The sequence below is a fragment of the Loxodonta africana genome, chromosome 27 (assembly GCF_030014295.1).
Source record: "Loxodonta africana isolate mLoxAfr1 chromosome 27, mLoxAfr1.hap2, whole genome shotgun sequence".
NCBI classification, from domain to species: domain Eukaryota; kingdom Metazoa; phylum Chordata; class Mammalia; order Proboscidea; family Elephantidae; genus Loxodonta; species Loxodonta africana.
Genome location: NC_087368.1, coordinates 13,907,184 through 13,928,308, shown reverse-complemented (window position 1 = coordinate 13,928,308; position 21,125 = coordinate 13,907,184). Strand labels below are relative to the sequence as shown.

Here is a 21,125-nt window from a genome sequence, read left to right as displayed (position 1 = left end):
AGGCATGTATATCTGGTAACAGCCCAAACCAGCTGGTAATAGGTCATAAGTAAGTCAAGGACTACAACAATCAAGACAGCGCAATCTAGTAGCCCATCCACGTATACTGAAAGAAAACAAAACAAGATAAAACTCAGTGAGTAAATACAGAATTAATCACTACAATATCTTAGTGATGGCTTGGAGACAGCACTCGATATCAAACCACATAAAGAAGCAGACCATGACTGCTTCTACAACCCCCCAAACTAAAGAATCAAAATCTTTCCAAATGAAGATACAATCCTGGAATTATCAGATACAGAATATAAAAAACTAATTTACAGAATGCTTCAAGACATCTGAAATGAAATAAGGCAAACTGCAGAAAAAGCCAAGGAACACACTGATAAAACTGTTGAAGAACTCAAAAAGATTATTCAAGAACATAGTGGAAAAATTAATAAGTTGCAAGAATCCATAGAGACACAGCATTCAGAAATCCAAAAGATTAAGAATAAAATTACAGAATTAGACAACGCAACAGGAAGTCAGAGGAGCAGACTCGAGCAATTAGAATGCAGACTGGGAAATCTGGAGGACCAGGGAATTAACACCAATATAGCTGAAAAAAAATCAGATAAAAGAATTTAAAAAAAATGAAGAAACCCTAAGAATCATGTGGGACTCTATCAAGAAGGATAACTTGTGTGTGATTGGAGTCCCAGAACAGGGAGGGACAACAGAAAACACAGAGAAAATAGTTGAAGATATGCTGACAGAAAACTTCCCTGACATCATGAAAGATGAAAGGATATCTATCCAAGATGCTCATCGAACCCCATTTAAGATTGATCCAAAAAGAAAAACACCAAGACATATTATCATTAAACTTGCCAAAACCAAAGATAAAGAGAAAATTTTAAAAGCAGCCAGGAATAAAAGAAAGGTCTCCAATAAGAGAGAATCAATACGAATAAGCTCAGACTACTCAGAAGAAACCATGCAGGCAAGAAGGCAATGGGATGACATATACAGAGCACTGAAGGAGAAAAACTGTCAGCCAAGGATCATATATCCAGCAAAACTCTCTCTGAAATATGAAGGCGAAATTAAGATATTTACAAATAAACACAAGCTTAGAGAATTGGCAAAAACCAAACCAAAGCTACAAGAAATACTAAAAGAAATTGTTTGGTCAGAAAACCAATAATATCAGATACCAGCACAACACAAGGTCACAGAACAGAACATCCTGATATCAACCCAAATAGGGAAATCACAAAAACAAATTAAGGCTAATTAAAAAAAAATGCTCAAAACAGGGAATCATTGAAGTCAATATGTAAAAGATCACAATAATCAAGAAGAGGGATTAAATACAGGTGGCAAAGAACTGCCATATGCAGAGGGAGAAAAAGCGATATAGGACAATACAAGTTAGGTTTTTACTTAGAAAAAAAGGGGTAAATATTAAGGTAACCACAAAGAGGTATAACAACTCCATAACTCAAAATAAAAACCAAGAAACACGTAACGACTCAACAAACATAAAGTCAAATACTATGAAAATGAGGAACACGCAATTTACAAAGAAAAACGTCTCAGCACAAAAAAGTAAGTGGAAAAACGAAACTGTCAACAACACACATAAAAAGGCATGAAAATGACAACTCTAAACACATACTTATCTATAATTACGCTGAAGGTAAATGACTAAATGCACCAATAAAGAGACAGAGAGTGTCAGACTGGATAAAGGAACACGATCCGTCTATCTGCTGCCTACAAGAAACACACCTTAGACTTAGAGACACAAACAAACTAAAACTCAAACGATGGAATAAAATATATCAAGGAAACAATAAGCAAATAGAGCAGGAGTAGCAATATTAATTTCTGTCAAAATAGACTTTAAACTTAAATCCACCACAAAGGATAGAGAAGGACACTACATAATGATAAAAGGGACAATTGATCAGGAAGATATAACCATATTAAATATTTATGCACCCAATGACAGGGCTGCAAGATACATAAAACAAATATTAACAGAACTGAAAAGTGAGATAGACACCTCCACAATTATAGTAGGAGACTTCAACACACCACTTTCGGGGAAGGACAGGACATCCAGTAAGAAGCTCAAAAGAGACACGGAAGACCTAATTACTACAATCACCCAACTTGACCTCATTGACTTCTACAGAACTCTCCACTCAACTGCTGCAAAGTATACTTTTTTTTCTAACACACATGGAATATCCTCTAGAATAGACCACATATTAGGTCATAAAACAAACCTTTGCAGAATCCAAAACATCAAAATATTACAAAGCATCTTCTCAGACCACAAGGCCATAAAAGTGGAAATCAATAACAGAAAAATTTGGGAAAAGAAATCAAATTCTTGGAAACTGAACACTACCCTCCTGAAAAAAGACTGGGTTATAGAAGACATTAAGGAGGGAACAAGGAAATTCATAGAATGCAACGAGAATGAAAACACTTCCTATCAAAACCTCTGGGAAACAGCAAAAGCGGTGCTCAGAGGCCAATTTATATCGATAAATGCACACATACAAAAGGAAGAAAGAGCCAAAATCAGAGAACTGTCCCTACAACTTGAACAAATAGAAAGTGAGCAACAAAAGAATCCATCAGGCACCAGAAGAAAACAAATAATAAAAATTAGAGCTGAACTAAATGAATTAGAGAACAGAAAAACAATTGAAAGAATTAACAAAAACAAAAGCTGGTGCTTTGAAAAAATTGACAAAATTGATAAACCATTGGCCAGACTGACTAAAGAAATACAGGAAAGGAAACAAATAACCCGAATAAGAAATGAGAGGGGCCACATCACAACAGACCCAAATGAAATTAAAAGCATCATATCAGATTATTATGAAAAACTGTACTCTAACAAATTTGCAAACCTAGAAGAAATGGACGAATTCCTGGAAAAACACTACCTACCTAAACTAACACAATCAGAAGTAGAACAACTAAATAGACCCACAACAAAAAAAGAGATTGAAACGGTAATCCAAAAACTCCCAAAAAAAGAAAAACCCTGGCCCGGATGGCTTTACTGCAGAGTTCTACCAAACTTTCAGAGAAGAGTTACCACTACTACTAAAGGTATTTCAAAGCATAGAAAATGACGGAATACTACCTAACTCATTCTATGAAGCCACCATTTCCCTGATACCAAAACCAGGTAAACAAACACATCACAAAAAAAGAAAATTACAGACCTATATCCCTCATGAACATAGATGCAAAAATCCTCAGCAAAATTCTAGCCAATACAATTCAACAACATATCAAAAAAATAACCCACCACGACCAAGTGGGATTTATACCAGGGCTGCTTAATATTAGAAAAACCTTTAATGTAATCCACCATATAAATAAAACAAAGGACAAAAACCACATGATCTCATCAATTGATGCAGAAAAGGCATTTCACAAAGTCCAATACCCATTCATGATAAAAACTCTCACCAAAATAGGAATTGAAAGAAAATTCCTCAACATAATAAAGGGCATCTATTTTTTTATACAAAGCCAACAGCCAACATCACTCTAAATGGAGAAAGCCTGAAAGCATTTCCCTTGAGAACGGGAACCAGACAAGGATGCCCTTTATCACCGCTCTTATTCAGCGTTGTGCTAGAGGTCCTAGCCAAAGCAATTGGGCTAGACAAAGAAATAAAGGGCATCCGGATTGGCAAGGAGGAAGTCAAATTATCTCTATTTGCAGATGACATGATCTTATACACAGAAAACCCTAAGGAATCCTCCAGAAAAATACTGAATCTAATAGAAGAGTTTGGCAGAGTCTCAGGTTATAAGATAAACATACAAAAACCACTTGGATTCCTCTACATCAACAAAAAGAACATCGAAGAGGAAATCACCAAATCAATACCATTCACAGTAGCCCCCAAGAAGATAAAATACTTAGGAATAAATCTTACCAAAGATGTAAAAGACCTATACAAAGAAAACTACAAAGTACTAGTACAAGAAACTAAAAAGGGCCTAATTAAGTGGAAAAACATGCCCTGCTCATGGGTAGGAAAACTTAACATAGTAAAAATGTCTATTCTACCAAAAGCCATCTATACATACAATGCACTTCCGATCCAAATTCCAGTGACATTTCTTAATGTGATGGAGAAATAAATCACCAACTTCATATGGAAGGGAAAGAAGCCTCGGATAAGCAAAGCATTACTGAAAAAGAAGAAGAAAGTGAGAGGCCTCACTCTACCTGATTTCAGAACCTATTATACATCCACAGTAGTCAAAACAGCCTGGTACTGGTACAAGAACAGTTACATAGACCAATGGGACAGAATTGAGAACCCAGATATAAATCCATCCACATATGAGCAGCTGATATTTGACAAAGGCCCAGTGTCAGTTAATTGGGGAAAAGATAGTCTTTTTAACAAATGGTGCTGGCATAACTGGATATCCATTTGCAAAAAAATGAAACAGGACCCATACCTCACACCATGCACAAAAACTAACTCCAAGTGGATCAAAGACCTAAACATAAAGAGTAAAACGATGAAGATCATGTACGAAAAAATAGGGACGTTAGGAGCCCTAAAACAAGGCATGAAAACAATACAAAACATTACCAAAAATGATGAAGAGAAACCAGATAACTGGGAGCTCCTAAAAATCAAACACCTATGCTCATCTAAAGACTTCACCAAAAGAGTAAAAAGACCACCTACAGACTGGGAAAGAATTTTCAGCTATGACATCTCAGACCAGCGCCTGATCTCTAAAATCTACATGATTCTGTCAAAACTCAACCACAAAAAGACAAACAACCCAATGAAGAAGTGGGCAAAGGATATGAACACACACTTCACTAAAGATGATATTCAGGCAGCTAACAGATACATGAGAAAATGCTCTCGATCATTAGCCATTACAGAAATGCAAATTCAAACTACAATGAGAGTCCATCTCACTCCAACAAGGCTGGAATTAATCCAAAAGACACAACATAATAAATGCTGGAGAGGCTGGGGAGAGATTGGAACTCTTATACACTGCTGGTGGGAATGTAAAATGGTACAACCACTTTGGAAATCTATCTGGTGTTATCTTAAAAAGTTAGAAATAGAACTACCATACAACCCGGAAATCCCACTCCTCGGAATATACCCTAAAGAAATAAGAGCCTTCACACAAACAGATATAAGCACACCCATGTTTATTGCAGCTCTGTTTAGAATAGCAAAAAGCTGGAAGCAACCAAGGTGTCCATCAACGGATGAATGGTTAAGTAAATTGTGGTATATTCATACAATGGAATACTACGCATCGATAAAGAACAGTGACGAATCTGTGAAACATTTCATAACATGGAGGAACCTCGAAGGCATCATGCTGAGTGAAATTAGTCAGAGGCAAAAGGACAAATATTCTATAAGACCATTATTATAAGATCTTGAGAAATAGTATAAACTGAGAAGGACACATACTTTTGTGGTTATGAGGGGGGGAAGGAGGGAAGGTGGGAGAGGGTTTTTTACTGATTAGTTAGTAGATAAGAACTACTTTAGGTGAAGGGAAGGACAATACTCAATACATGGAATGTCAGCTCAACTGGACTGGACCAAAAGCAAAGAAGTTTCCAGGATAAAATGAATGCTTCAAAGGTCAGCGGAGGAAGGGCAGAGGTTTGGGGACCATGGTTTAAGGGGACCTCTAAGTCAATTGGCAAAATAAATCTATTAGGAAAACATTCTGCATCCCACTTTGAAATGTGGCGTCTGGGGTCTTAAATGCTAACAAGCGGCCATCTAAGATGCATCAATTGGTCTCAACCCACCTGGATCAAAGGAGAATGAGGAACACCAAGGTCACACGACAACTATGAGCCCAAGAGACAGAAAGGGCCACATGAACCAGAGACTTACATCATCCTGAGACCAGAAGAACTAGATGGTGCCCGGCCACAATCGATGACTGTCCTAACAGGGAGCACAACAGAGAACCCCTGAGGGAGCAGGAGATCAGTGGGATGCAGACCCCAAATTCTCACAAAAAGACCATACTTAATGGTCTGAGTGAGCCTAGAGGAATCCCGGCGGTCATGGTCCCCAAACCTTCTGTTGGCACAGGACAGGAACCATTCCCGAAGACAACTCATCAGACATGGAAGGGACTGGACAGTGGGTAGGAGAGAGATGCTGATGAAGAGTGAGCTATTTGTATCAGGTGGACACTTGAGACTGTGTTGGCATCTCCTGTCTGGAGGTGGGATGGGAGGAGAGAGGGAGTTGGAAGCTGGCAAAATTGTCACGGAAGGAGAGACTGGAAGGGCTGACTCATTAGGGGGAGAGCAAGTGGTGGTATGGAGTAAGGTGTATATAAACTTATATGTGACACACTGACTTGATTTGTAAACGTTCACTTGAAGCTCAATAAATGTTAAAAGAAAGAAACTACAAAGAGATTTCATCTCACTCCAACAAGGCTGGCATTAATCCAAAAAACACAAAAAAATAAATGTTGGAGAGAATGTGGAGAGACTGGAACACTTCTACACTGCTGGTAGGAAGGTAAAATGGTACAACCGCTTTGGAAATCAATTTGGCACTTTTTCAAAAGCTAGAAAAAGAACTACCATATGATCCAGCAATCCCATTCCTCGGAATGTACCCTAGAGAAATAAGAGCCTTTCCACGAACAGATATATGCACACCCATGTTTACTACACCAATTTACAATAGCAAAAAGATGGAAGCAACCAAGGTGCCCATAAATGGATGAATAGATAAATAAATTATGGTATATTCATACAATGGAATGCTACACATGGATAAAGAACAGTGAGAAATCTGTGAAACATTTCATAACATGGAAGAACTGGAAGGCATTATGCGGAGTGAAATTAGGCAGTTCCAAAAGGACAAATAGTACGTAAGACCACTGTTATGAGAACTTGAGAAATAGTTTAAACTGAGAAGAAAACATTCTTTTGTGGTTACAAGAGGGGGGAGGCGGGTAGAAGAGGGGTATTCACTAATTATTTAGTAGATATGAACTACTTTAGGTGAAGGAAAAGACAACACACAATACAGCAGAGGTCACTACACCTGGACTAAACCAAAAACAAACAAGTTGCCTGAATAAAATGAATGCTTGGAAGGCCAGCGTAGCAGGGGCACGGTTTTGGGGACCATGGTTTCAGGAGACATCTAAGTCAATTGGCATAATAAAATCTATCAAGAAAACATTCTGCATCCTACTTTGAAGAGTGGCGTCTGGGGTCTTAAACATTAGCAAGCAGCCATCTAAGATGCATCAATGAGTCTCAACCCACCTGGATCAAAGTGGAATGAAGAACAACAAGGACACAAGGTAATTATGAGCCCAAGAGACAGAAAGGGCTACATGAACCAGAGACTACATCAGCCTGAGACCAGAAGAACTAGATGGTACTGGCTACAACCGATGACTGCCCTGACAGGGAACACAACAGAGAACCCCTGACGGAGTAGGAGACCAGTGGGATGCAGACGCCAAATTCTCATAAAAAGACCAGACTTAATGATCTGACTGAGATTAGAAGGGTCCTGGTGGTCACGGCCCCCAGACCTTCTGTAGGCCCAGGACAGGAACCATTCCTGAAGCCAACTCTTCAGACATGGATTGGACTGGACAATGGGTTGGAGACAGATGCTGGTGAGGAGTGAGCTTCTTGGCATTTCCTGCCTGGAGGGGAGATGAGAGGGTAGACGGGGTTAGAAGCGGGCGAAATGGACATGAAAAGAGAAGACTGGAGGGAGGGAGCGGGCCGTCTCATTAGGCGCAGAGTAATTGGGAGTATGTAGCAAGGTGTATATAAGTTTTTGTGTGAGAGACTTACTTGAGTTGTAAACTTTCACTTAAAGCACAATAAAAATTATATATATATAAAAAAGAGGCAATGTTAACAAGCTGTTGTGACTACTGCTATGTAGTACTAGCAGGGTTTTCTCCCCCAACAGCTTTTACATGTACAATTCATTTACACTGATTACATTCAACATGTTGTACTACCATTACCACCATCCTTTTCCAAATTATTCCACCACCATTAACAGAAACTCAGTGGCCCCTAAGCACTGACTTCCCCCTTTCTCCTCCCTCCCACCCCTGCCAACCACTAATAAGCTCTGGTCTCTATACAAATCTGCCTATTTCATGTAAGAGGGATCATACAACATCTTTCTGTGACTGACTTATTTGCGCAGCATGATGTTTTCCAGGTTCATCCACGTCAGAGCATGAATCAGGATTTCACTTCTTTTGATGGCTGAGTAATAGCCCGTTGTTATGTATATTCCACATTTTCTTTATCCATTCATCTCTTGATGGACATTTCCCTTATTTTTACCTTCTGGTTATTGTGAATTGTGCTGCAATGAACACTGGTATACAGGTTGCTGTTTGTATCCCTGCTGTCAATACTTTGGGCCATACACTTCGGATTGGAACCTGCTGGTTCACGTCATAGTTCTATGTTTAACTTTTTTGAGGAACCACCAAACTGTTTTCCACAGCGACTGTGGCATTTTGCATTCCCACCAGCAATGAGCGAGGGTTCCAATTTCTCCACATCCTTGCCAACACCTCTGATCTTCCTCTTTTTTTATTAGAGCCGTTCTAGAGGGGGTGAGGTGGTATGGCATTATGGTTTTCGTTTGCATCTCCCTAATGACTAATAATGTTGAGCTAGCACCAGCAGAATTTTAGGATTCGTCATCAGTAGTAAAAACAAGCTCATCAGTTCATTTGAAGAGAGACAGAAATAAACCTCGAATAAGCTGAGCACAGAATACGAACTGCAAGAGGAAGCAGGTGGCTGGGGTACTGGCACCAAAGGCAGTGTCCTCTACCTGGATCAGGGTCAAAGCTGAGGGCCTCATTATACACTGTAACCTCCCCATCACTGGCGACAGCACCCATCTCCCTCAAACATCATGTCTACAAAATTCAACCCAACGGACGGCCATCTAGTTATTTCCAAAGAGAGAATGGATGACTGAATGAACCCTGGCTGGTAAGGTCAGTAAAACCAATGTTCAAGCTTTGGGTTGTGAACACAATCTCAACAGGACAGAATTTAGGAAAATCCACACTTATTAGGAAGTTTCAAGTTTTAGAAGAAACTGATTTCAGAATAACTTTGATCTGCCTTCTGTGCCAGCCCTGAAGGATAGTGACTAACTAACCAACAGTATTTTTACTAATACTCTCACCCCTTCCTTCAGGGCATGTAATTACTGGATATTGTTCAGGTTTAAAAGTCACATGTGTATTTCCAGAATCCCAGCCGTGTGTGTAGACTAGCTTTACATGCAAAGAATTAGGAGTTATGAAGTTATTGGGCATTTTGATTGACTCATGATTTCAACTTCAGATGCGATTAACCAATTTACACAAAGTGCTTTCAAAACTTGTATTATGATGCTTAATTGTTAGGTTACATCCTGCCTTCTCCCCCACTACACACACACACACACACACACACACACACACACACACACACACAAAACCAGCAAAGTGACCACAACTATCCCTCAGTCCCCACAACACCCATTATTCCAACCTTATAGAAACAACATCCATTATTCCAACCTTTCACAACTATTTTCTTTGTGCTTCTCTTTGACTGAGATCTCACAAAGCCTTTCAAGATCTTCTAGACTAGAGGCTCCACACTGCTGGTTTGCCAGCTCCATTATTTCATCTCCTCCAGGAATTCCCAGAGACAGCAGTGCCACCTGCTGGTAGGGAGGGCACAATCTGCTTTCTGGAAGCCTAAGGGAGACAGGAATGGTGGCCTAGATTTCTGTCTTTGGGAGCCTTTCTTTTCTAGGCCACATTATAAGCATAAGCTACCACCTGAGATGTGTAACCTCCACAGGAGCCTCCATTGTGACTCGCAGGTCGTCTGGAAGCCACGTAAAGCAAAGCCAGGCTAGCCAACAATGAGGCACTTCTGCCTGGAAATGCCTCCTCAATGTTCCAAATGCAAGAGTCTCACTGAATTCAGCATTTCCTGGCTCTGTTTCCCCCACTGCTTCAGTATCAGATAATAGCACTCCCGGCCCCGACCTGAGGCTCTGCTGTCTAGCTCTATCTCACAACCTAAGGAAGGTGCTCAGACCCCTCTCAATGTGAAGGCTCTTACCTGTACACAATGTGACACAGTTCCTTCTCAAAGGACACTAATGCTTAGGCAGGCAGGTCGGACTCTAATCTCTTTCACTCGCTCTCCATCCCCCCCATGTCTAACCCAAGGGACAGAAAGGACAGAAAGGAAATGATTTTGTTGTTGTTTTGAAAGTAACACAAGTGAGCTTTCATTGATTCAGAGAGTAAACCCTTGTGCTATAGGTCACTGGTACATGTCGTGTCCCTCAAGATGCACTCAGCCTGCAGATCTTCCTGCTTTCCCTTCCTTAACCTGATTAGTCTTTTTCAACCTTTCCACAGCCCCTTCCACAGGCTGAACGGAAGAACTGCACGCCCTCTGTGTAGTTCTCACAGGCAGTCCCCAGTTACAAACGTCGTACTAACGTGCAATCTATAGTTACAAACCAATCCCCGTAAAGCATATTTATTTTAAAAATTTGAGGTATATACAATGGTTTGTAGTAATAAACTGGCACTACTTCAGGAAGCACGTTAAACCACTGTTATTATTACCGTATTATCATGTTAGAGATACTTTAGTGTAGCTGGAAATGATTCTTTATGTATAGAAAAGGAACACTACATGCTGAGAGAAACATTTGATTAACTGACATTAGATACAACCCGTGCCTAACTGTTCCGACTTATGTACAAATTCAGCTCAAAGACAGATTTAGGAACAGAACTCATTCGTAATCCACGGATGCCCTGCTTGACAAAAATGACATTTTTTTTTTCTTTAGACCTAAAAGCATATACTTTTTGTAGTTATACCACCTCTCTCAACCTTCAGAATTCCTTCCCCCAGCATCACTAATACCAATTTAAAAATTTTAGGCAAAATTTTAATTCATTCCCGATAATCAGCTTTGTGTTCCAAACTATTAGCCGACAACCTATATTTCACTTCACTAGGGACAGCTCTTATGTTCCCAGCAAGCTTGGGCTTCGCAGCAACTTCCTTTACTTTCATTCACCTCAGAATTCTCACCTCCCTAACAAATGTAGGTGCTCCCTGTTCAATTTTTTTTTTAACTTGCCAAGCTAATTGATTTCCCATCAAGTATAGACATTTTGCCACAATGCAGGGGCAGATTAATCAGTAAGCAAGGTACTCACGGGATTACAGTAAGCAAGGTGTGCAACAGGCTTAACTGTGTTCACTTCCTAATCAGTAGTGTACAATTTCACGGGGGTTTTATCACATCTTTGATGTGGTGAAAACCAGGCAGAGTTTTGACTATAAACTAGTACGTGGGCACAAGTAAACCCATGTGTACCTTGCTCATTGGATAATCCATCTCTGGAGTACGTCTTACTTGTCTGAAAATCGTACTATTTCCTAAAGAAACAAATCTGTAGGGAGAAGAGGAAAAAAAGGGCTTTGAAGAGGTATCAGGATGTCTCCAAGGAATCAGGTAAATAAAGATCTTTGTCAATCTTATGCCAGAATAAGTTCTAAGTGGATAACACTGAAACTCCAGAATACAGGAAAATTAATACCAGTTAACCACTGGAAAGCTGAAGGGACTTCTGATGTTTCACTGTAAGGATGCTATTGCAGGTCTGGGGAAATGGAGCAGAGAGGTAGGGGATACCTCGCAGTTTTAATCTGCTCTTAAACTCCTGCACACACCTCCCCTTTTCAAACCATGGTTTACAAGAGATATTCCCTCCCACACATCCCTCTTCTGTCAGCCAAATGGTCTTCTTCAAACACACACTTTTCAAAGAACTGAAGAAGTCTGAAGAGGCTTAATTTAGACGCTGCCTTCCTCTCACTACAGCCCAGTAACATGCAGAAAATAACTAATTTCCCTCTTGAACAGCCCCAGAAAAGCCTCAGTTTACAGCAACTCCCCACCCACTCCCCCCCCCCAAAAAAAATCTGTCTTCTTGAACAAGAATCTCAGTGTGCTCATCTGGTCTGCGGTTCACTGCACGCATTTCCTTCCTCACAATTTACCAGTCATCAGTTAAGAGTCTCATTTAGACCTGCTCCGCCAGTGCCCAACTGCTTAGAACAGTTTTTGCCCTTTAACCAATCTCTGGGTTCCTTCAGCCCACTCAGAGCGCCCAGCTGTTGTGAATCTGGGCTGAGGACTCGCCTGCAGGTCCAGCGGGCAGAGAAGCTTCTCTGGGCAGCACTTGGGCTCAGTCCCCCGGTCACGCCGCCCCCACCCCGCCTGCACCGGGGCAGAGAGCACTTCTGCACAGCTGCGCTTGCAATTCAGCTTCGCTCACAGCCACGGGATTAGTGCGCATCCCAAGGCTTCAGAGGTTCGAGTCCCAAGGCCTTGGCTACTTTAATGTGACCCTGCATTTTTTTCCTTCATTTTCTCGCTGTATTAAAACTACTTGCTGATGGGCCGCAGCCCAGATCTAGCATCTAGATCGCCCCCACCTCACCACTAGCACTCTTTACCTGCCAGCATCCCTCTGGGTGGGAAACAAAGGCAGAGGCAAGGCTGCCAGATGGGCAACTCCCTCCAGGGGCCCCATCTCCACGGTGGGGAGGATGTAGAGGTGTGTAAGAAGTTACAAGAGGGAAACCAAGGCACCAAGAGGTGTAGCTGAGCCTGGGTCTGCGACTACCTCAGAAGCAGGGCTCCCTGGCGGGGGTGAACCCCAGACTACCCCCATCCCGCCCCTCCCCGCCTATCCTGCTCACCCCAAACAGGTGAAGGTGGGATAGGAGGACCTGGTGCTCTATAGTGCTTTGATGTTTAGCAGGAGCAGGATCGGTATCAGCAAATGGTCTGGGGAGCCATTTCTGGAGGTGGCCCAGGATTGAAATCTACCCCTCCAGCTCCCTGTCCATCTGATGTTGGTGACGGAACACATGGTGCACTATGGAGCTCCAGTGTTAGTGCAGGGGTGGGATCGATATCAGCAGGTGGTCCAGGAGCTGGTTCTGAAAACGACTCATGTGGTCCCTGTCCCCAGGAGACATGAAGATCGATAAAAGAATGGAAACAAATACATGCAAAGAAAAGAGTATATTTTATAAAGAAGATAATGTAGGGTGCTGTGAGATAAGACTGGGGCATGCTCCAAAAGGCCTCATTCCGGTGACTTTTTTGTGTGACCAGAATGACAGGAGGGACCAGCCCTGCTCTTGTGTGCCAGGGAGATGACACAGCTGGTACAGAGACTGGGAGGCAGACGTGAGTTTTTCCAAAGAGGGAGTTGAAATGCAGCCACTATGCCTAGAGGGAACTGAGGAGGAGAGGAGGCAGGGAGGAGGAGAACAGGTCCAGGACCCATGACCTGGTAGGCTGGAGGAGTTATCTCCTGCTCTGTGATAACAACACCCCCAAAACTAATGACTCACGACACAACATAGCACACAGTCTCTGTGGGCCAGAAATCCAGGCATGGCTTACCTGGTGACTGCCCCAAGTTCTCAGGACCCTGTGGTTGTGGGCTCAACTGAGTCTTGACCGGGGAGGATCTGCTCCCTACTTACTTCCATGTTATGAGCAGGACTCTGTAAGCTGTTGGTCTGGGGGGCCTCACTTCCTCTCTGTCTGTTGATCAAGACCCTCCAATCAGGTCTTTGTCACATGAGTCTCTCCATGGGCAGGTCATACGTCACAGCTCCTTCCTGGGGGGAGAGAGAGAAATAAATGACAGAGAGATGACTGAGAAACAGAGAATAAAAGAGGGCCAAGAAACATTGCCTCAAATGGGGTCATTATAACTTGAAATCGACTCAGTGGCACCTAACAACAACACTCTTGAGAAACAAGTCCCTGAGTCCAATCCAAAGTGAGGGGACGTGGTCACACAGGATGTGGAGACCAGGAGTTAGGATTGTTGGGAGCTGCTGTACAGGTTGCCCACCCCCTAGTCTGAGATGAAACACTGGGTCAGATTGTATATAATGGGAGTTACTGGAAGGTTTTACGCAGAGGGTGATGATATCTGACATTCATTTAGTTCCAACCTCATCCTAGTGCAAACTGGGAAATGAGACCGAGAGTGGAAGCGTCTTTCCCAAGTTCACAGCACCTGAGCCCAGCCCTGTTTGGAGATGTACTCCCTGGTGCTTCCCGCCCCTGCTTGAAATTCTTCCAACTCTGAGTTTGTTCATTAGCTACATGGACAGATTACCCAATAGGCAACATAAGCACGGTGAACACCACATCTCTGATGTAGCAAAACCCACGTGAAATTATTCACTACAGGTTAGTAAGTAAGCACAAGTAGACCTGTGTTTACCTTGCTTTCACGGTCACCTGCCCCCCATCAGAGAATGTATACTTGAAAAGAGGCTTTGATTCTGTAGGAAGGTGCTCTGGGGTTGGGAGAGATAGATGCCAGCCACACCTAGATGCAGAGTACTAGATGTGGTGAAAAAATATGAAAAGGTGAAAATGTTCACTACAGATGATCTGGTAAGCAGGTAAGCCCTATGCTTACCTTGCCTATTAGATAATCCACCCCTGGTTACCTTCAGGTAATGGCAGCCCACGGGTTCTATAGGTGTTATCTCACATACACCTGATGAGGTGTCTAGGAAGAATACACTAGATTGTTCCCTACTGTCTGGGTAGGAGGACTGGGGAGGCTCTGAGAAGCACAAAGACTTGTCCAGGGTCACAAACTGATTGAGAGGGATGAGCTTTGTCTGAACCCAGCTCTGTATGCTCAGAGCTGGGGTCCTGGCTACACCCAGGCTTTCCACAAGCTCTGGGGGTGGGGGGAGGGCTGTGTTGGTGTCACTGTGTACAGTTATGGAGATGGCATGGGGACAGGCGAGCATTCTGCAGTGCAGAGGGGATTTGGGGGAAGTCTTAACTGACATCAGGCCCAAGTCAGGAGTCCAGGACATGACCTCACTTCCTTGATGACAGAGTACACAGAACTTGGAACCCTGGTAACCAGCCCCCTACCCAGCTCACTTGAGTGGAGACACTCAAGCTAGGAACATGTTTTCTTGTTGTCTCCCATCTTCCCTTGTATCAAAGCTTGAGAGACGCAGGAGTTCGACACTTTCACCAAGGCTGAGACATGGTCTCATACCCCGCCAACGGAAGTTCAAGCCATTCACCAAAAACAATCCAAAGGTAACACAAGGTGGCCCAGGGCTGCCAATCCAGGCCAGACCACCACTGCGATCCCACCTGGGCAGCCCCACACCCCTACCCAAGGTCATATCATCCCCCTGGCCATGCCCACCCTTGTCCTCATGGGGTCCCTGGTAACGGGGGCCGGGAGGAAATGTGGACAGAACTGATGAGGCAGAAAATTCTTGGATGGGGCAGGGTCCATTTGGGACAGGGGTCGGTAGGAGTCAGGGAAGGAGGCGCCATGTGATCTGGGGAGGTTTGGGGGGGGAGGGGTGATAATGAGGAATGTGAAAATGGTGCTGCTGCTTCAGGACTAGCACACATTGAGGGCAAGGTGAAGCTCCACCCCCACGGCCTCTCACTATACTGGGTTCATGGGGCTGAGTCTGACCATGGCTTGGTCTAGTCCATCAGGTTGGGTGCCTTGGAGACCAGAGGCTGGGGTGGCAAATATGGAGGCCTCTTTCACTTCCCTGCCCTGACTCCCCTGATCACACAGAACGCTGGGATTTAAGTTTACCCAGGGGTTCCAGCTGAAACCAGGTCTTAGGGAGGGATTGTCAGGATCACAGGCTGAGTCAGCACTCTCACTTGGGCCTTCTCTGAGATCCAGGTCACCCTGAGTGGGGCAGTCAACGTGCAGCCCTAGCTGCAGGCATTGCCTGGGCCACTGCTGACCCTGTGCCAGCCCAGCTTCTGCCAGATCCTGCTGCAATAGGCAGAGGTTGATTTTTCTATCCGCGGACTTGGTCAGGGCGGGATGGTGCTGCTCACAGTCCAACCCACCCAGCATGGGGGAACTGGGAGCTCCTCGGAACCACAAGGGCTTGAGGGGCAGAGAGGGAAGGAGGTGGCTCAGAGGGGCTCTTGATGCCTCCCTGGCCGCTGCCGGCACTGTCTCTGCAGAACTGTCCGCAGGAGATCCCCAAGGAGAAGGAGAATGGCATCGTCTACTCGGTCTACCCCAAGGATGGGGCCAGGAAGGGCTGGCACAGGCGCTGGGTGAGTGCAGTGGGAAGGGATTGCCGCTCCCAGTCAGGAATCCGAGATGACCAGAGGGGGCAAAGGGCCCAAACACCACCCTGTAGACCTCAAGTCCCTCTCAGGACTTTTCCTCTCAAGGGTCCCAGTCCCCTCCCTAAGGAATCAACCCCCCCCAGCCCCACTGCCCTCCCTGCCCTGGCCAGCTAAAACTCACTCTTCCCATATTTGTAGGAATATGAGAAACGAGCTTTTCACACAGTCTTCACTTCACGTAAGCCCGTACATCTTTGCGTGTTGCTGCTGTTTTAGTGTTTAACTTTCAACCCCAGGGTCCCAACAGCAGCTGGCTGGACTGTCCTTCTCCACCTTCTCCCAGCTTCATACATCATCACACTTAACAGGCTTCTTTTACCCTAAAGGGTGGGGATCAGTGTATGACTCACCTTTTTCTATAACCTCCAATCTTGGGGAATACATCACGTGACCCCTTCAGGTCAGGGGCTGTATCCTGACTCCATACAGAATGTTCCAGAAGGGAGGCCTGTCCCCACAGTGACTGAGCCTCTCACTGCTGCTGTCCCTGGACTCATTCCTTCTGCTGCCCTTTCAGCAAAGCTGCAGGAACGCTTACATGTGTTCTCATACTCTGTCCCACCCAGGACAGATTCCCAGGAGTGGCATGCTGCGGGGAAGGATGTACACGTTTCAAGTTAGGATCATTAGAGCCAGACTCCTGCCCAAAATAGCAGTCACAGTCCCGGGGCCCAGCAGTTTGTGATGCTGGCTCCGTCTCTGCATTGAGCCTGGTCCAGATGTTATGGCTCTTTTCCGTTTTGCCAATCTGCTGTCAGGGTGGCCAACAGAGCTGCTGGGTGGCTCTCAGGCACCTGTTGGCCCTGAGAAGCTGAGCCACCTCTCAGGCCTTTACCAACCATTCACATTTGTCCTCCCTGAGCCATCTGGTAAGGTCCTCGGTTCTGTAGGGGTCTTTCTCCCACCCCAGGATCTCCAGGCTCTCACACTTGGCTGGATCTGGGTGCTCCACAGCTTCAGGTTCTCAAAATCCCCTTTAATGTGCGGAAAGAAAAATCTGTGTCTTCCTTATCTCCTGGGTGTGTCTGCTCTGTGCACTGTCTTCAGCCAGGAGGAAGTGAGCTTGCACCAGACCTTCCCCTCTGAGTCAGAACAGAGCAGGCCTCACCTAGCACAGAGGGAACATCACGGAGCCCTAGTATCAGACAGTTCTGGGCTCTGACCAGGTGACTTCAAGCAGACAACAGATATCACCAAGCCTCTGTTTTCACATCTCTGGAATGGGGTGTTTTGTGAGGACTCCCTGGGATACTGCTCTTCCTTCAGGGAGATAGCATGGTTACTTCGTTAACGAAATCACTTCAGGTCCCTAATGTTTGTAATCAGCCCCCACCTCCAATCCTGCTTGGAAAGCCAAGTCCTGTTTCCTACTCAAGGCACTTGTGTCCCACCTTCTACCACAGGTCACTGAGGGAGATGGAGTACCTGGTCTGAGCTCCGGGCCTCCAACCCTCCTGGTGGTTCACGTGGCTGACTCTGACAGTATGTCCCTCCTCTGTCCCACTCCAGTGTGTCTGTGGTTCTGAGGAGGACCTGGAGGAGGCCTGGGTGATGAAAACCTTCAAGGCAGGCTCACTGGATAAGCTGGTGGAGCTCCTGGTGCCCGCCTACCTAAAGGGTGACATCTCCTACATCAAAATCTTTCTGGGAGCCTACAGAACCTACGCCACCACCCAGCAAGTCCTAGACCAGCTGCTCCAAAGGTGAGCCCTTCACAGCCTAATGGGGATTCTACCCCCTACCAGTTCTGCATCTGGAGAATGTCGCATCACCACAAAGAGCCTCAGTTTTCTCCCCTGAAAAGTAGGGTGGTAAAGGTCCAATCAGCTAGAATTACTGTCAGGACCACATGGGATAAGCCACAGGAAGTACGTACCTGGAGCAGAGCTCTATGGCAAACGGTGTTGGAGGGGCTGGGATGTTCACATTTATTATTTTCCTTTCGCCCATGAAGCAGCTGTCTGCCTCAACCCTCACTGACTACGTGACCTTGAGCAAACCTACTTCCCATTTGTAAAGGGAAGCTGGAGATTCCATTTAGTGGGTCCTTGTCCTTGGTATACTCAGAACAGGGGTACCTGGAGGCTGGTAGAGGGGCCCCAGGACTCTCAGATGCCTGGGAAGGTGCTGGTTGGGTTCACTCATTCAACAATCATCCATGAAGCAAGCCCCTACTGTTGCAGACACTGTTCTAGGTATTTAGCATTGTTCAGTGAACAAAGCAGATAGGAGGCCCTGCCCTCCTACGACTCCGTTCTGTTCTGACAGTCAGACAGGAACACTAGACATCTTAAGCAAGTGGTGTCCACAGTTCATTACATGTGACACCCTCTTACCACCTCTAGGTATGGATGTAACCACCCCTATTCTGCTGAGTACGGTGAACCCCAGGAGCAGCTGAAAGGGTGAGTGGACTTTGTGTGGAGAAGGAGGGACTCCTATCTCTACAAAACGGTGGAGGTTTTAGGGAGCCTGTGTCTGGATTGGGGTTGGCAGACCCTGGGCCCCATACATCTAGACTCCACTAGAGGGATGAGTTTAGGCGCATCCCTGCAGGATGTAAGCAGTCACAGAGAGCTGGGAGTGGATCCTTGGTGTCATGGGGAGTAGAGGGGAGGCTAGGGGCTCAGAGAGGGCCCTGAGAGAATCCATCCTCCCACAATTCCCTCATATCACTGCTTCCTCCCTCCTCTATTTGGGGCCCAAGAGAGGAGGTGGCGGTGGGGGGGGGGGGTGTGGGAATGGAGAAAATTGCTCCTAAATCCCAATCCCCGGTTGCGGGTACTCAGCTGCATGTGGGGCCCCTGTCCCAGGGGAGAACAGTGTCCATGGGAGAAGAGATGCTCACACACGTGCAGAGAACCAGACAGCAAGCTGGTTCACACGCTCCAGAGGAGGGGCCCTATGGCCTGGGCACCTGGGTCAGGGGATGGACTCTGTGTGTCGCCCAGCATCAGATAATCCTGGAGCACTACTGTCTGCCAGGCTGTGAGGTGAACATGCAGACATGCATCCCTGTGCCCTTAGAGGATTACTGTTCAGTGGGGAGAGCGCCAGGGACAGAAAAGGATGTAATTCAGACTCCCTAGGAGGGAGAGTTCATCAGACCATTGATGGGAGCTCCTTGGGACAAGCCTCTGTGCTAGCCTCCTGTCAGTGACCAGGCCTGCCACTGTCAGGGCAGCCGCAGGGCCTGTGCAGGGTGATGCTGACCTTTGGAAGGTCAGGGACAGAAACAGGGACTGGCCCCTTGCAGGGGTTTCCTGGGAAAGCAGTGTGGCGGGAAAAGCCAGGCCTCTGACCCTGCTCATCACCACCCACCCCCCAGAGCCATCTCTTATATCCTGGACACATGGCTGAAGGAATACGCGGAGGACTTCAATCAGCCCCCGGACTTCCCCTGTCTAAAGCTCGTGGTGGAGTATGTGCAGGTGAACATGCCAGGCTCACATCTGGAGCGCGGGGCCCAACTTCTCTTGGCACACCTGGATCAAATGGAGGTCACTGAGGCAGAGCCAGAGGGTGAGGAACACTGGGGATGGCTGCATGTGAGCTTGTGAGGAGGATATGGGAAGACCCCCAGAGTTTGGGTTTGAGCCAGAGCTCAGAGTAACTTCAGGACCTCCTCTGGTGGACTACAGTCTGGGAAGACTTCCTGGGGTGGAAATCTTGGGAATGGGCTTCTCTTCGTGGCAGTGGGTGTTTTCCATCATTGGCAAGGCATGAGGAAAGGCAGCCATGTTGGTGAACCTTTCTCCTCTTGCAGCTCCAGAGCCGGGGCCAGCGCCAATTGTCAAAGGGGCTCGAGAGCTAACTTTGCCCCAAGAACCAGCTCCTGGACAATCTCCTGGGGTACATTTTGCTCCTGTAGCAGCACCAAAGAGCCGTAGTGCACCACCCATTATGTCATCGGCTCCAGCACTGGCACCACATGGAGAGCTGGCAGGAGGGGCGGACCCCTCTCCTGGGCCACCTCCAGAACTGGCTCCTGGACCACCGGCTGATGTCAATTCTGATCCTGTCGGTGCTCCAACACCGGAGCTGCAGAGAGCACCAGCTATTCCATCACCAGCTCCTTCACTTCCACCACACCCAGAGCTGCCTGAAGGGTGGGATTCTCATCCTGGGCTACCTCCAGAACCGGCCCCTGTACCACCTGGTGAGGTTGATCCTGCTCCTGCACCAAAACCAGAGCTCCACAGAGCACCAATGATTCCATCACCAGCTCCTGCAGTGGACCCTGACGAAGAGCCAGCTGGAGGCTCAGATTCGTATCCTGGGCCACCTCCAGAACCGGTTCCTGGACCACCGGCTATTGTCCATCCTGCTCCCGCTCCTCTTCCAACACTGGAACTTGATGTAGCCCAGGTCTTTCCACAGCTGCATCACCAGCATCAGGTGGAGAGTCAGATGGAGAGGTGCATACCCATTCAGAGCCACCTCCAGAACCGGATTCTGGACCACCAGCTGACGGCGATCCAGCTCCTGCTCCAACACAGGACGTCGACAGAGTAACAGCTATTCTGTCATGAGCTTCAGCTCTGGCAGCACATGGATAGGCCGCTGGAGATTCTGATTCTTAACCGGGGCCACCGCATGAGCCGGGTCCTGGACCATGTGGTGAGGTCGATCTTGATCCTATACCAACACCGAAGCTCAATAGAGCACCACCTATCCCATCACCAGATGGACAGCACGCAGCAGAGCTGGATTTTTACCGTGGGCAACTTCCAGAACACACTCAAGGACTACTTCTTGAGTCAGATCCCA

General features: G+C 46.0%; 2 long non-coding RNA genes across 11 annotated transcripts in view; both read right to left on the bottom strand.

Annotated features, from left to right (window-relative positions):
* Positions 1-16,822, bottom strand: part of LOC135228752 (uncharacterized) — a 31,521-nt gene extending 14,699 nt beyond the window's left edge. The window contains exons 1-2 of the long non-coding RNA XR_010319553.1: positions 16,706-16,822; positions 13,590-13,810 (exon numbers count right to left, since the gene is read on the bottom strand). This is a non-coding gene — a long non-coding RNA (uncharacterized LOC135228752). The remainder of the gene's footprint in view (positions 1-13,589; positions 13,811-16,705) is intronic.
* The window catches only part of LOC111749237 (uncharacterized), a 530,861-nt gene that overhangs the window by 138,589 nt on the left and 371,147 nt on the right, over positions 1-21,125 (bottom strand). The window lies entirely within an intron of this gene.